This window comes from Tachypleus tridentatus, chromosome 12 (genome assembly GCF_004210375.1).
Source record: "Tachypleus tridentatus isolate NWPU-2018 chromosome 12, ASM421037v1, whole genome shotgun sequence".
NCBI lineage: Eukaryota > Metazoa > Arthropoda > Merostomata > Xiphosura > Limulidae > Tachypleus > Tachypleus tridentatus.
In genome coordinates this window covers 99,135,427-99,151,677 of record NC_134836.1, presented here as the reverse complement: position 1 = coordinate 99,151,677, position 16,251 = coordinate 99,135,427, and positions in this window count along the sequence as shown.

Here is a 16,251-nt window from a genome sequence, read left to right as displayed (position 1 = left end):
ATTGCACAAAACGCTGATTTTTGAGAGCACTTATCATAGATATCATGTGACATCCTTACGATAAATCTACGTTATATATATAGATCTTCAGAGAAAGATAAATAGGCGAACAATGAAGGAGCACAAACGAACATACAGGCAATCAGAGAGATAGGAGAAAAATAGATTCTAGATTGCAGACCTATTACCACAAAGATATAAAAGTGTATAGCGGAAACACGTGTAAGTTTTACATTTTTAATTTGCTTCGCAAAATTAGCTATATATAATAGGAATGTATAATGTAGCCTTGTAATAAATTAACAGCTGTTGTTTGTTTCGAATTAAGCACAAAGCTATATAATGGGCTATCTGTGCTCTACCTACCACAGGGATTGAAACCAGTTTCTTAGCGTTGTAAGTCCATAGACATATCGCTGTGACACTTGGGTGGCAATAAACCAATAGCTCCAAGATATATTCCAGAATAACGGGAGACCTCAATGATTTTACAAGTGAGTATTGTCCGGTGCAGAAGAAATGGACATTGGAGTTCACAAGTGTTAAGCAAATACGAATGAAATAAAATATAAACAACAATTATAATTATAATTATAATTACAAAATGACACTAAATAAAATATTACTAAACTTATAGATGATACGTACAAATATATTTGCTGTCAATAAATGAGGAACTTGGGAGCATTATACGGTTTTGTAAACCACGTGTAACGTGTTTTCAACGTTCTGTAACCGACATGACAAGTGTCTTCACATCTGCTCGCTGAATATCACAAGGACATTTTGATGTTTGTCAAGCTCGAATGACCGATGAGAAGCTAATGACAGCCTTTACAAACAAAAAACTTAATCTCACGTCTGCAAATAGTTGAATTGTATGATAATTGCTTACAACAAACTGCAGAAATCTATAGGATAAAATATAAGGTACCTATAACCTATATTAGTGTCTTTAAATTGCTTGCGAACATATGTTTCCTTCAAATAATTTAAACATCTATATATTTTACTACATCCGTACACAGTTAAATGTTTCAAACTAACTTTTTATAAGCTCTTCTGCTTATTAACTTTTCAATAAAAGACTCTGTCTCCCTATATTACAATGAAATATAATATAATTGTAGTTGAAATGTTAAATAATAATTTAATTTTTAATTAAGTTTAAACAGACTATACTGTTGTTCTGTGAGTGAATAAAATAGATCTATAAATAAATATACGACAGTACTTGAAACCAACAGCTAGTGTTGGTATGTTCAGTAAATTAGCTGTATTATATTATTTCCTTATTGTCAATGTTTATTATAACTAATTTTACTAATTTTAAGTTTAATTTTGTTATTCTGTTTTTATTGTAAACATTGTTTTGCGTTATTAGCTTAATATATGTATTTAGGACATTTCTAAATTTCCAGAGGTGGCAGAACCTGTTGAGATATTACTGGGTTTACGCCCGAAAATATCGTTATCAGCAAGGATACTTACTAAAGAACGAACGCTTTTCCAATCTTTATAAGTAAAATGTAAGAAACGTATATTTAATTAGGTATATTCATTACCACGCTGACTTTTAGTTTCGCTCTAAGTAGGTTGCTTGCTCTGATTGCAAGTTAATAATAATATGTAAGATATTAAGCGTTTTAAATGAGTACAAAGATCTCAAGCTTGAATAACTCAACATAACTTCAAAATTTAGCTTTGATAGTGTGTACAATTAGATGAGTTTAAAGAAGACAGTTATGTTAACAGACACAATGTGTTAAAGAGTCTACAAATGGTTTTGTAAATTAATTCATCTAATACTGTGTATATAGAGGAAGATGAGAGTAACCCATTGAAACCAAGAATATGAAATAAAACAATATTTTGACCGACTTTATTCAAAGATGTTATTTTTTATAAACATCAGTTAACTACTAAACTATGTAACTATATTTATGTGTCTAGCAATTTCCATTAGAAATAAATACATACTAAACATCAGAACTTTGATTAACCTTGGGTTCCATTTTTGTATTGTTTCAGTGGGTGTTAAATGTATTTTATGATATTTTAGAAACTTTGTTTATTGTCAAGCACAAAGCTGTGCAGTGGGATATCTGTCCTGTCAGCGTGCCAACCACGGATAACAGTCCGCTTTTAGCGTAATAAGCCCGAAGATTTACCGCTGTGCCACTAGGATTTGTTTTTTGTTTTGTTTCTGAATTTCGCACAAAGCTACTCGAGGGTTATCTCTGCTAGCCGTCCCTAATTTAACAGTGTAAGACTAGAAGAAAGGCAGCTAGTCATCACCACTCACCGCCAACTCTTGGGCTACTCTTTTACCAACGAATAGTGGGATTGACCGTAACGTTATAAAGCCCCCACGGCTGAAAGGGCGAGCATGTTTGGCGCGACGGGGATGCGAACCCGCGACCCTCAGATTACGAGTAGCACGTCTTAACACGCTTGGCCATGCCGGGCCGTGTCACTAGGAAGCAATATATTAGAAGCTGACTTGGCTTTGATTTGTAAGAAGAGAAATTTCATGGTTACGTATATTTACACAAGCTGGTTCTAAGGAAATCTCAGTTTTCGTAATTACATTAAAACTTTGTTCTATAGTATAAGAAATTTGATCTATTATATTATAAAGTAATTTATGACAAACTGATTAGTTGCACGGTTTCTTTTGTGATATAGATGTCAGTATGAGCCATCGTTTATTTTTGCTTCCATGTAAATTAACGACGTATGAATAATTAAAAAGCGATATATATTTGTCCATAGAATTGTATTATTTTATGTAGAAACTTTAACTGATGCATCTGTTCAATACACAAGAAAGACGTAGGATCCCCCGGGGTTATATGGGATGGGGAAATGAGGTAAATTATAACATGGACATACCTTCCTAAGAGCTTAAAAAGTAATCATTCCGAAATTTGTGACGATCGATCCAGTAGTTCATTAGTTATAAAAAGACCACACACACACGCGCACGCACATAAAGACTTTTACCAAATAGTAGCTTATGGATTTTCTTTGATACTTTAAACCACTCTTAGAATGATGGCTGAAGTCCTGTTATAGACTTCCTCCGTTTGGCAGGGTAGTAAAACTAGAGAAGTAAATATAAACGTCAGTTGAATCCCTCGGTTTTTGTTTGTTTCTTATAAGAATTAACGACTTTATATCATTATTTGCATGTGGCATTCACTTTGCATTTGATTGGTTGAGATTCATTCTAAGATTCTTGTTATTTCACACATAGCTAGATTCTCGTTTCTACTTTGCTTTTATTTTTTCGGTTTTAGACGAATCTTTTTCCACCAATCAATTTCCCAGGACGGCACATTGCTGCAATACCACAGTTCCTAGGATCAAAATTTCTAAAGACTTTATTTTTTCTTATAATATATAAAAATCAATCACTGTTGATTGACACTTATTTTCCGTTGTATTTTATTTTTATTTTATGCGTCAGTTGTTCGATTATAAATTAAACTTTTTATGGAAATTTAACAATTAAATTTGAGCTTTGATAATGACGTATTTATTATGTAAAAAAAATATCTTTACTTGGCATGTACAAAATCATTTAAGACCCAACTATCTAGTCACTTTAGCAAGTTAGTATGGTAAAACAAATCTGTAATATATTAGGTGAAAAACAAATATTATTTTTGTTCCTAAGTACAGACATTCTAATCTGTTTGTTTTTCTCCCAGATAATAGTTCTTTTATTGGTTTAATATTTGGCAGTCATATGTGCTTTATCTTATAAGAATATTTCAAAACTTTCCGGTTTTGACTTGATGTCAGTATTTTAGCCAATTCTATTATAAACAGTCCATCAAATGTGGTCTCAGTAAAATGGAATAACAGGTTTTCTCATGAAGTAAATAGATAAGGATTTTTGCGCACACACATCGCTTTCGACGCTCTTAAACCTATAATTCTTTTATATTATTTTAGTGTGATTAAACACGAAAACAGACAATGCGATATTTAGTCATTTCTGTACGTATAAAGGCACAGTTGTTCTCCTGTATATATGATTTCACAAGCTGCGTTGACACACTGGTTTAGCCGCTTTTGATAACGTTTGGTAGAGAAGTTCAAATGTACGACCCGAATATCATGTTTAAAAGTTCGAGTTTGGCAATTATTTAAATTTTAGCGCCTTAATACTGCGAATGAGTGACGGTTTCAGGATCAAAAACGGCCTACCCTTTTAATTCCATTTGTAGCCTATATTTTCAAGACGATTTTATGACTGTTGGATAAATAATGTTTTTCAGAGATCTCAGGGTCACATTGATCTATATGTTCTCAGGTATATATATATATAAGAATATTAAACGGTCTTAAGGAATAAAATCATGCTTGACTCATCTTAAAACCTGTCCATAGTCTACAAATGTTGTTACTTGAAGTAATTTCACAGTGTTAGTGATCGTATTGTTTTAAGAAGTAAAATTATGCCTGACCGATCATCTTAACGGTTGTTCAAAGCCCACAAATGGTGTTACTTGAAGTAATTTCAGAGTTTATAATCACATTATTAGACGACAGCACTAGCAGAGAATTAGTTAACGTGAAGCTTTTAGAAATGTTTATTTCAGCGACGACACAATCGAGGATCCAACACGTTACAACACAACTGGGAATACTACGTAAATGTCTGAGACGGGGGTGGCTTGAGATTCGTGTGCATGAAATGCGAATTCGAAGGTTTACGGTTCGCCTCCCTTCGTTGCATAAAAATGCTGTGCGCTTTAGAGCTATGAGTGAGAGATAAAAACAACGGTCAAATACCACTATTATCTGTTCAGACAAGACGTCAAATACCACTATTATCTGTTCAGACAAGACGTCAAATACCACTATTATCTGTTCAGACAAGACGTCAAATACCACTATTATCTGTTTAGACAAGACGTCAAATACCACTATTATCTGTTCAGACAAGACGTTAGATACCACTATTATCTGGTCAAACAGGATGTCAAGTACCACCATTACTTGTTTAGACAAGACGTCAAATACCATTATTATCTGTTCAGACAAGACGTCAAATAACACTATTATCTGTTTAGACAAGACGTCAAATACCACTATCTGTTCAGACAAGACGTCAAATACGTCAAATAACACTATTATCTGTTCACACAAGTGGTCAAATACCACTATCTGTTCAATCAAGATGTCAAATACCACTATTATCTGTTCAGACAAGACGTCAAATACCAATATTACCTGTTCAGACAAGACTTCAAATACAACTATTATCTGCTTCAGACAAGACGTCAAATACCAATAATATCTAGTCAGACAAGAAGTAAAATAGCACCCTCCTCCAACTCTTAGACTTGTCTTCTCTGAACAAGTAATAGTGGTATTTGACTTCTTGTCTTTCCTCTAATCTGTTCAATATAAGAGATTACTATGAACAAACACCCTTTTGTAACTTTGCCTGAAAATTCTAATCAAATGTGTAAATGCTTATTTATTAATATGCATGTAAAATAATATGCCTTGAAGTCAATGTTGTATTTTTTACTAGAAAAGACTGATTTAATAGTGGTTTATTTTGTGTATTCTACTTTACTGTTATCGCATCTTGCATAATTATAAAGAGCTGTTGATAATGGTTAATCTAATCACATAGATGAGAATAACAATAGTTCCAAAGTAACGTATCTTATGAAACAATACAGCATCACAATCTAACCAGAAATATTTAATGTCAAAAATGAGTCCGAGAGAAAACTAAAATGTTGTTGTGACAACTGACTATAATAGCAATTTAACACGTGGTCTGATATTCCTTCTGCAATCTTCGAACTAAAAACACTCATAGTCCTGTTTTTGACAAGAAAAATGACTACAGGAATAGATCAGAACTCAACTAGTCGAAACTCATTTAAGTCTGTTACCATAGTTTTATATAGGTAACCCACCATAAACAAAGATTTATCAAATAATTTATTTACATAAGCACATCTGTCTTGTGATTTTGAGTATGAGTAACGATCTGGTATCGAGAATAACTTGGGATACTTTTGTTTTAAATACAATATTGTCAGACAATTTATTTTAAATTGACACACGTTTATGGTAAAATTAGGGATATAACTGTATTTTTTTCCTGGATTTGTATTTTTAAATGGAAATTACTTCTACGAATTAAAATAGAAAAACAATGATTTCGATACTCTTACCTTAGAACAGACCAGTTTGCACTTTTTCGATCAGCTGTATCACTTTTATTTATCGTTTCAAATACCAACCTTAAGGAAATCGTGAATATATTTTACACCTTTTATAAGCATCTTGAATTACAGTGCATGCATTCTTTGAAAAACTCTTCACTAGTATTGACAAGTCTAGTTAATGAAGTCAATCGTAAAAAATGCCTACTGACAGAATTTTATTCGTACGACAAAACGTCAGCTGACTATTGTTACACGTGAGCTGCTTACAGATCATCCAAGCTCAATAGTTTGGTTCTCGGTTCAGATCTTTGTATTAGAACACGTCATAATATAAAATAAAAAACAAGAAAGAAACAGAACAAATTATATAAAATTAAATTAATAGAATGAATTCCATTAATTTAAAAAGTGTGTAGAAAAACATAAAAAACAAACTATTAATGATACTTTTAATACCAAATAAAAGAGATAGGTTAGTTTTGAATTTCGCGCAAAGCTACACGAGAGCTTTCTGCGCTAGCCGTCTCTAATTTAGCATTGTAAGATTAGAGAAAAGGTAGTTAGTCATCATCACCAACCGCCGACTTTGGGGTTACTCTTTTACCAACGAATAGTGGAATTGACCGTCACATTATAACGATCCCAGGGATGAAAGGGTAAGCATGTTTGGTGCGACGGGGATTCGAACATATAACCCTAAGATTGCGAGTCGAATGCCTTAAACACCTGGTCATGCAGGATCGAAAGAGATAGGAGTGAAGACTAATGGCAAATAATAAAATTATTATGTTTATAAAAACTGGATTTATTTTAAATGGTAATTTCACAAATTAGTTAGTATTTATTATCCATTCGAGTTTGCAAAACATTTCTACTAACATTATTTAGCTTCTGAGAAGGGTATTTATCAGTATACTAATAAGATAACGAAAAATCATCAAATATGAAAATGAATATAATTAAAGATAGTTTAGATAAACTTGAATTATTAATATATTCATTAACAGATCTTGTCAACAAGTAGGAAAGTTACCTGAAATATTTATCTTATGATACCACTGTTCCTCTCACAAATTTGTGTTTTTTTTATTTGAAACATTACTTAAGATTATGTTATGCTAATCAAAATCAAGTTCGAAATTTGAACGTTGTTCGCATCTTGCGTGCCCATCAGTAACGTTGCAGCATGTTTACGGACGTACAACGCTATGAAACTAGAGTTTGTTACATGTGGTAGGCACATAACAGATAACTCATTGTGTTTCTTTTGAGTCTAACTAGATATAAGAAAAAGGCACAAATTGTATTTTATGTCTCTCTTGCTTCGTGGAAAGTTTCAGTGTTGATTATGTGTGTTGTGTATTAAGTTATTCTTGCAAATCAATTAATGACGTAAGAACTAATAGGTTTCTTTTGAGAAATTGTTACAGAACTAAACAGGTGGATGTGTGGAAACACTGAAGCCGAAAAAAGAAAAGATAAAATATATAGAAGCGAATATAATGGGCAAGCTGCCAAAGAATAGGACTGTAACTATATTATCCAAGTTTCAAGGATATCACACATCAATAAGAAAGGGACTCATGTTTTGATGCTGGAACATCTTATTGATAGAGAGTTTCCCCACTTTTGGCATTTATCTCAGTCTGCACATTGTTAGTGATCTTTCCAGCAAGAACTTATTCACATTTGGTGGAATCGGTCGTCATTTCTTTTGTGTACCATCTCCAAATGTAGTGATATTTTAGGGTTTACCTCACAAACAGTACTAAAAATATATTTCACCAAACTTCTATTGCATTCAGATTGAGAATCTAAGTAGGCCAATGTAAATTTTGGGCATTATTTGTCTGAAACCCCTGTTGTTCATCACGTACGATATAATGTAGTTCATTATCGGGCTCAATTCATTCATGACTACCCTAAGCCATGAAATAAATCACCATTCTTTTTATATAAAAAATTGAAATGCAGGGATATTTAACGGTTTTGTCTCTCAGGTGAAAAGACGTTTCTTGCAAATAGATCTACCTATTCAACAATAAGCCTTTAGTGTATGTGTATGTAAGTAAACCACTTTGTAATGTATAAACGCTACAAAGGATTACATGTGTGTAAATATTAATATTATATCCTAAGGACAATTTACATGGTAGAGGACATATAGATGAAATCAGAAAGACCGACAGCTCTATTAGGATCCCAAACTAATACAGGATTGAGCTACCCTTTATTAGGATTGAGCCACCATTTTCTCAGATTCAGCCAACCTATTTTACAATAATAACGTTTATTTGATGTTACATGGACTCCACTACAGTACAGTCTACAACTGGTTCATATACGTTACCATAAGATTAGTTTCATTTTAATGAAGCATAATTGGACTGAAATCTGGGTATTGTTCTGTCCAAGAAAGATGACTAAAGTCAGTGCAATTCTTTTTAGATTAGAGTTGGACAAAACAGTCATCCATGAAAATTGTAAATATCACATAAGCAACAACATTCGATTTATAATGAAGTGGCAAACAAAGGTTTATAATGAAGTGGCAAACAAAGGTTTATAGTGAAGTGGCAAACAAAGATTTATAACGAAGTGGCAAACAAAGATTTATAATGAAGTGGCAAACAAAGGTTTATAATGAAGTGGCAAACAAAGGTTTATAGTGAAGTGGCAAACAAAGATTTATAACGAAGTGGCAAACAAAGATTTATAATGAAGTGGCAAACAAAGGTTTATAATGAAGTGGCAAACAAAGGTTTATAATGAAGTGGCAAACAAAGATTTATAATGAAGTGGCAAACAAAGGTTTATAATGAAGTGGCAAACAAAGATTTATAATGAAGTGGCAAACAAAGATTTATAATGAAGTGGCAAACAAAGATTTATAATGAAGTGGCAAACAAAGATTTATAATGAAGTGGCAAACAAAGATTTATAATGAAGTGGCAAACAAAGATTTATAATGAAGTGGCAAACAAAGATTTATAATGAAGTGGCAAACAAAGATTTATAATGAAGTGGCAAACAAAGATTTATAATGAAGTGGCAAACAAAGATTTATAATGAAGTGGCAAACAAAGATTTATAATGAAGTGGCAAACAAAGGTTTATAATGAAGTGGCAAACAAAGATTTATAATGAAGTGGCAAACAAAGATTTATAATGAAGTGGCAAACAAAGATTTATAATGAAGTGGCAAACAAAGATTTATAATGAAGTGGCAAACAAAGATTTATTTATAATGAAGTGGCAAACAAAGATTTATAATGAAGTGGCAAACAAAGATTTATAATGAAGTGGCAAACAAAGATTTATAATGAAGTGGCAAACAAAGATTTATAATGAAGTGGCAAACAAAGATTTATAATGAAGTGGGAAACAAAGATTTATAATGAAGTGGGAAACAAAGATTTATAATGAAGTGGCAAACAAAGATTTATAATGAAGTGGCAAACAAAGATTTATAATGAAGTGGCAAACAAAGATTTATAATGAAGTGGGAAACAAAGATTTATAATGAAGTGGCAAACAAAGATTTATAATGAAGTGGCAAACAAAGATTTATAATGAAGTGGCAAACAAAGATTTATAATGAAGTGGCAAACAAAGATTTATAATGAAGTGGCAAACAAAGATTTATAATGAAGTGGCAAACAAAGATTTATAATGAAGTGGCAAAGATTTATAATGAAGTGGCAAACAAAGATTTATAATGAAGTGGCAAACAAAGATTTATAATGAAGTGGCAAACAAAGATTTATAATGAAGTGGGAAACAAAGATTTATAATGAATTGGGAAACAAAGATTTATAACGAAGTGGCAAACAAAGATTTATAATGAAGTGGCAAACAAAGATTTATAATGAAGTGGCAAACAAAGATTTATAATGAAGTGGCAAACAAAGATTTATAACGAAGTGGCAAACAAAGACTTATAATAAAGTGGCTTATCTTATTGTCCTTCTAAATATAACTAAAATTATTCATTTCTGAGAGAAGAATGTTCCTCATACGATTACACACGGTCAAGTACCAATACAGTTTCCTGAGAGAAGAATGTTTCTCATACGATTACACACGGTCAAGTACCAATACAGTTTTCTGAGAGAAGAATGTTTCTCATACGATTACACACGGTCAAGTACCAATACAGTTTCCTGAGAGAAGAATGTTTCTCATACGATTACACACGGTCAAGTACCAATACAGTTTCCTGAGAGAAGAATGTTCCTCATACGATTACACACGGTCAAGTACCAATACAGTTTCTTGAGAGAAGAATGTTTCTCATACGATTACACACGGTCAAGTACCAATACAGCTTCCTGAAAGAAGAATGTTCCTCATACGATTACACACGGCTAAGTACCAATATAGTTTCCTGAGAGAAGAATGTTCCTCATACGATTATATACGGTCAAGTACCAATAGAGTTTCCTTCATAATTGTATCTGTAATGCTGAAAAAGATGAAAGGCAACTCATCAGGCCATATTCATCTTTCAATCATTTAATGTTTTATTTTGTGCTATAAGCACCACTTAGCCATGATTTTCGGTTTGTATCTGAGTGAAACGGTATTTAGATTTTGGAAACATTTCTTACAACAGGTATTGTAGATGAAGTCAGTCAATTTACAGTATTTGACTTCTTTTGATTTCTACAGTTTTGTATAATATCATTAATCCTCAACTTTCAACAGTGCTCGAGACCTTAGCTTGTCCATAGTCTTGTATGATTGCTACTATTTATATTTCCTAATAACAAGTGTATTTGAACATCTGATAAAAACAGCGGTCTTTTCTGAGAATGTGTCTACAAGTCGAACACCCACAGCCACGCACCTCGAAAATCAAGGAAATCTTTTCCCTTACTCTCTACATTAACTATGAAGTGATTACATTTTTCCACTAATAGAGCTTAAGTAAACGTATTAACAACCTTCCTTTATACATAAAACTTAATAGAGAATATTTTACACACGTGCTTGTGGTAACCCTGACAAAATGGTCAGTTACTGTATTTTTACACACGTGCTTGTGGTTACCCCGACAAAGTGGCCAGTTACTGTATTAAAATAATAGACTAACTTCTGATAGTGTAAACTACAATGTAAGAAAATTAGTTACACGTGGGTTTAACCCTTTGAATAATATAACCAGTATAGAGAAATATTGTTATATACTATCCAACCTTTTAGAGAACAAACGCTCAAATCATATAACACATATAAACAATGTGGGGGAATAAAATGCATATAAACCTTCTATATAACTATTTTTAGGGTGCAAGCCTTCTAGAAGGGTGCTGTGCACATATAACAAACTTTTAAAGTATTAACAATGGAAGTACGGTACTGAGTACATTGACCAATCTAAAAATTATAGAATAGTGTGCATGTATATGTACAGCCCAGTATACCTTTATTTCGATACTGGGCATACACACCATCTTTAATATTAAAGTGTAATTTCTATGGTTCCAGTTCAACATTTTAAGGGTTTGACTGGTGTAATGAAATATTCTTTCTACAAGTGTGATTCCTTTAGAATGATAATTTGTAAGTGGAGTGTAGATATTGGTATTGTATACCAATACAACATTTATTCAAACCAGCCTCTTTAAGCTACAACACTATAAATCAACCTTTCATAATGTGGTTAGCTTTGGTTCGAATGTTGCGCAAAGCTACATGAGGTTTATCTGAGCTAGCTGTTTCTAATTTAGCAGTGTAAAATCAGAGGGAAGGTAGCTAGTCATCACCACCCACTTCCAACTTTTACTAACGAATAATGGGGTTGAACGTGGCTGTATAACTCCCCCATGGCTGAAAGGCTGAGTATGTTTGATGGATTCGAACTCTCGACTCGTAATCCGAGGGTCCCGGGTTCGAATCCCCGTCACACAGAACATGCTCGCCCTTTCAGCTGTGGGGGTGTTATAACGTGACGGTCAATCCCACTATTCGTTGGTAAAAGAATAGCCCCAGAGTTGGTGATGACTAGCTGCATTCTCTCTAATCTTACACTGCTAAATTTGGGACGGCTAGCGCAGATAGCCCTCGTGTAGCTTTACGCGAAATTCAAAAACAAACAAACCACTAATACTTAGTGTATGTTTTGACTAATTCTTAAAAATACGGGTTAAATGACGCTTGCTATTGGGCCTAAAACACTACTAAACACATGTTAATAATTATTCAGTATATTTTTACTGTATGGTGTTAATTAACAGAAGCTTGCTATAAAAGTGCTGCCATTCTTTGTGAAACATCTATTTCTTCCTGTAAGGCAGGAGTTACTTCTATCATTTCAAATGAATTCTTTTACTGTCTTGCTGTTAATCAAATCTGCAGATTTCGTACTAAAATATACTGGCAACCTATGCTGAATATCAACTGATACTTGCTGTGTACACACTATGTGTAAACCTAACGGTGTATTATTTTCATCAATTATCGTACGTTGTTACTTGCATTATATCAGCATATATCTTTATATTTCAGTTAACATTAGGTGATGTAACTGACACATACTGCATCACATTTGACGCTACTGCACATGAACTATCATTTACTGTATAACATCTGACCTGAGCTCTGTTGTAACTGACATATACCATATGACATCTGTTGCAACCAACACGTGCCGTGTACTGAATTTGACCTGATATCTATTGCAACTGACACGTACGCAATAACCTCTCACCCGGTACTGTACCTGACACGTACCGTACAATATCTGACCTGATATTTACTGTTACTGACACAAGCACCATATCAACTGACACATGCGGTAGAACATCTGATCTGACATTTATTGTAAATGACACATTCCGTATAGCACCCGAACTTACATTATAACTGACTAATAATGTATAGCATCGGATCTGACAATTTTGTAACTGATACATAGTGTAAAATCTAACCTGACATCTGTTGTAAGTGACGCATAGCGTGTAACATTTGACCTGATATTTATTGTAACTGACAAGTACATATAACATTTGACTCGGTATCTACTATAACTAACACGTACCATATAACATCTGACCCTCACTGCGCACCATTTAACACTTACTATGCTGGAATCGACATTTGTTGTATTCTGTTTTCTCAGTAATGAATCCGGAAACGATCGCTTTATGTTTCATTCGTTTTGTTTTTAACTAGTAAAATATTTATTTGTAATTAAACCTAATGCGATAGATAAGACGCAAATTAGTATTTTTTGTTCATTTTTAGTGTAAAACTAAATAATAGGCTATCTGCACTATATCTACCAAAGGGAATGAAACTCGAGATAAGAGTTAACCCTCCGGGAAATACTTTTTAAAGAAGCAAACTTGGGAAAAGCTAAAACTCCGTTTCATTTCATGGTCCCAGAGGGTCGCTTCTATTATAAGTTACATTTGTAAATGTTGGTTTTAAGTTTTGGTTGACGTCTTGCAAATAAATGATGACCTCGACATATATGAAGCAAATATTTTATAAGCATAACAATTAGTGAAAATTGTAAAATACGAAATAAAATAATAACTTATTTCCATAGGATCATATGCAATCCTTTTCATATTTTCCTCTCTTTGATAAAATAAAATAATCTCTTCTCAGAATCAAATTTTTGTATTGAATTTATTTCTATATAATTAAATCAACATTGCAAAATCTAGTTTTCTTTCAATGTTAGTTATTTGAAAGCACAGTTAAGAAAGCGATTGCTTTATAAGGTTTTGGAAGCAGAAAAAGCGGTGATATATTTGAATAACCAAATGACATCATTTCTAAGAGCTTCATTCTCATATTAGATCGCATTTTCACTTTTTGATTCTTTTTAATAATACTGGGTATACAAAGAAAGACTTGTTCGTAAACCTTATTAGTTTTTTGTGCAAGAAAACAAAGGATAAAACAAAACAAAAGAAGCCTAGAAAATTGCGTTTCTCTGTCAACGAGTCCAAGCATTCACTGCTCAAAGAAATCATTAATCTTTGAGATACATTAGCTATATTTGATTACGTTAACATATAGCATTCCTTGTCGTAGCATATAAATATTGGATAGCGATGATGTATATTACACGTAAATATGTTACATTTCTTGTCTTAGCATATAAATATTTGATAGTTATAATCACAACGTTTCTTATAAATACGAGCCATGAATCACGTTTTAAACTTAAATAAATCAAGGATTTTTTTTATAAATTCTAATAAACTTTGTTTATATCTCCAGGTCTTTCTATCGCACAGAGATGAATGTGTCTGTACATTAGCACAAACCGTATGCGTACCGTTTACTTTCACGTATAAATATATATATTTTTAAACATTTTATGGTGAATATTTGGATAATCAATGTAATTTCAGATGAAATAACTATGTCATCAAGTGCCACAGCGGTATGTCTGTGGACTTGCAACGCTAGAAACCGGGTTCCGATTTCCGTGGTGAGCAGAGTACTGATAGCACATTGTGTAACTTTGTGCTTAATTACAAACAAACAATAAATAAGTAGCATTTGAATTTATAAAAGCTGGAATTAATCTTAGAACATTTCAGGAAATGTTCTTTGTTCTAGACGAATGCGATCACTAAACCGTTTTCTGGTAGTTTATCTTGCTTTCTACTAACATTTCATATGTTTTATTTTTTATATAATCTAAAGATGTATTTTAAAGTACTCTTATATGTTTTTATTTGTGGTTTGATTGATTCAGTTCTTCTTAAACCGAAAACTACACAATGGATTTTCTTTGCTTGTCCACCACGGGGATCGAAACGATCAAAACTAAGAGCAAACCAATGGTTTCAGTTCTACTTAATAGTTCTTAGTAACCTTAGCAAGTTGTGCATAAATTAAAGTGAACCACCTATTCCAGACAATATTGTCCTGGTAAGAACACCATCAGAGTAAGTGATGTGAGCACTCTTGTATCATATGAATTATAGTGGTGAATAAAGAACATTGTAAAAACCAATTATGTATGAGCACCTTCTGCTTCCCTTGTAAGAAGATATACGATTAATAGCTTAAAAGCATGTGTCAGCTGTTGTTTGTAATTTATGATCGAATAAACTGGCTGCTCCTACAGCTTCTAGCCAAAACTTACGAATACTCAAGGCTAATGGATAAATTCTGTGTAGCAAACAAATAAATTTCGGTATTGTTAGTATCATAATCCCTCACAAAGTGGTTTTGAAAATACAAATATTTAAAGGGAAATCTAAAAATAAAACAAAGAAGCATAGTACTGAAATGTGAATTAACCAAACTACTCATACTTTTATGTTAGATTATTCCAGGCAGAATAATTTATTTTTTACTTTCAGTCAAATTTCAGTCAGTTGCTGTTTATTAACGTTTATGACGTAAAAACAGAACAGAATGCCAAAGAGATTCAGGAACCATCACACCAACTGTGTAAAAACAAAACGACATTTTACAATGCAATGACTTTTGCATCACACTGCGATAAAAACAATTATTAAACGTTGATAAAATCACTCTTGTTTTATATCTTTTATGAACCACTTGGTTGAAAAGGTTAATGCAGGGAATACTAAATCCAAAGTATGTTTGCAACCGTATCATTGTTGGCTAAATTTTGTAGCAAAACTTACTCTTTGAAAAAAACACGAGAAATTCCGTATTCTGTGAATTTTAAATTGATTTACGTTTAGAAGTCACGACATTCTCCTGATTTCTTAGTTGCTGCTTGCCCTCAGCTAAACTAATTATCCAGAAGTTAAAAACTTCATGCTAAACGTGATGTGCAATCCGGTTTTCAAGATGTACGTTTTTATCTGGTACATAAACACGTACTGGTAAAACCTACGTATTCTTCTGCACTGCCAGAACGTAAAAATTGATTGTCACGTGACGAACCATCATCTATTAGTAGAAGTGACATCCTTAAAATTAAACATTTGTTTAAACATCAAACTAGGTTTAAATGCACATTTGTATCTGTGAATCTGCCAATGATAGAATCTATCATTTTAACACTTTGAGAGTGTTGTTCTACATATGATATTAATAT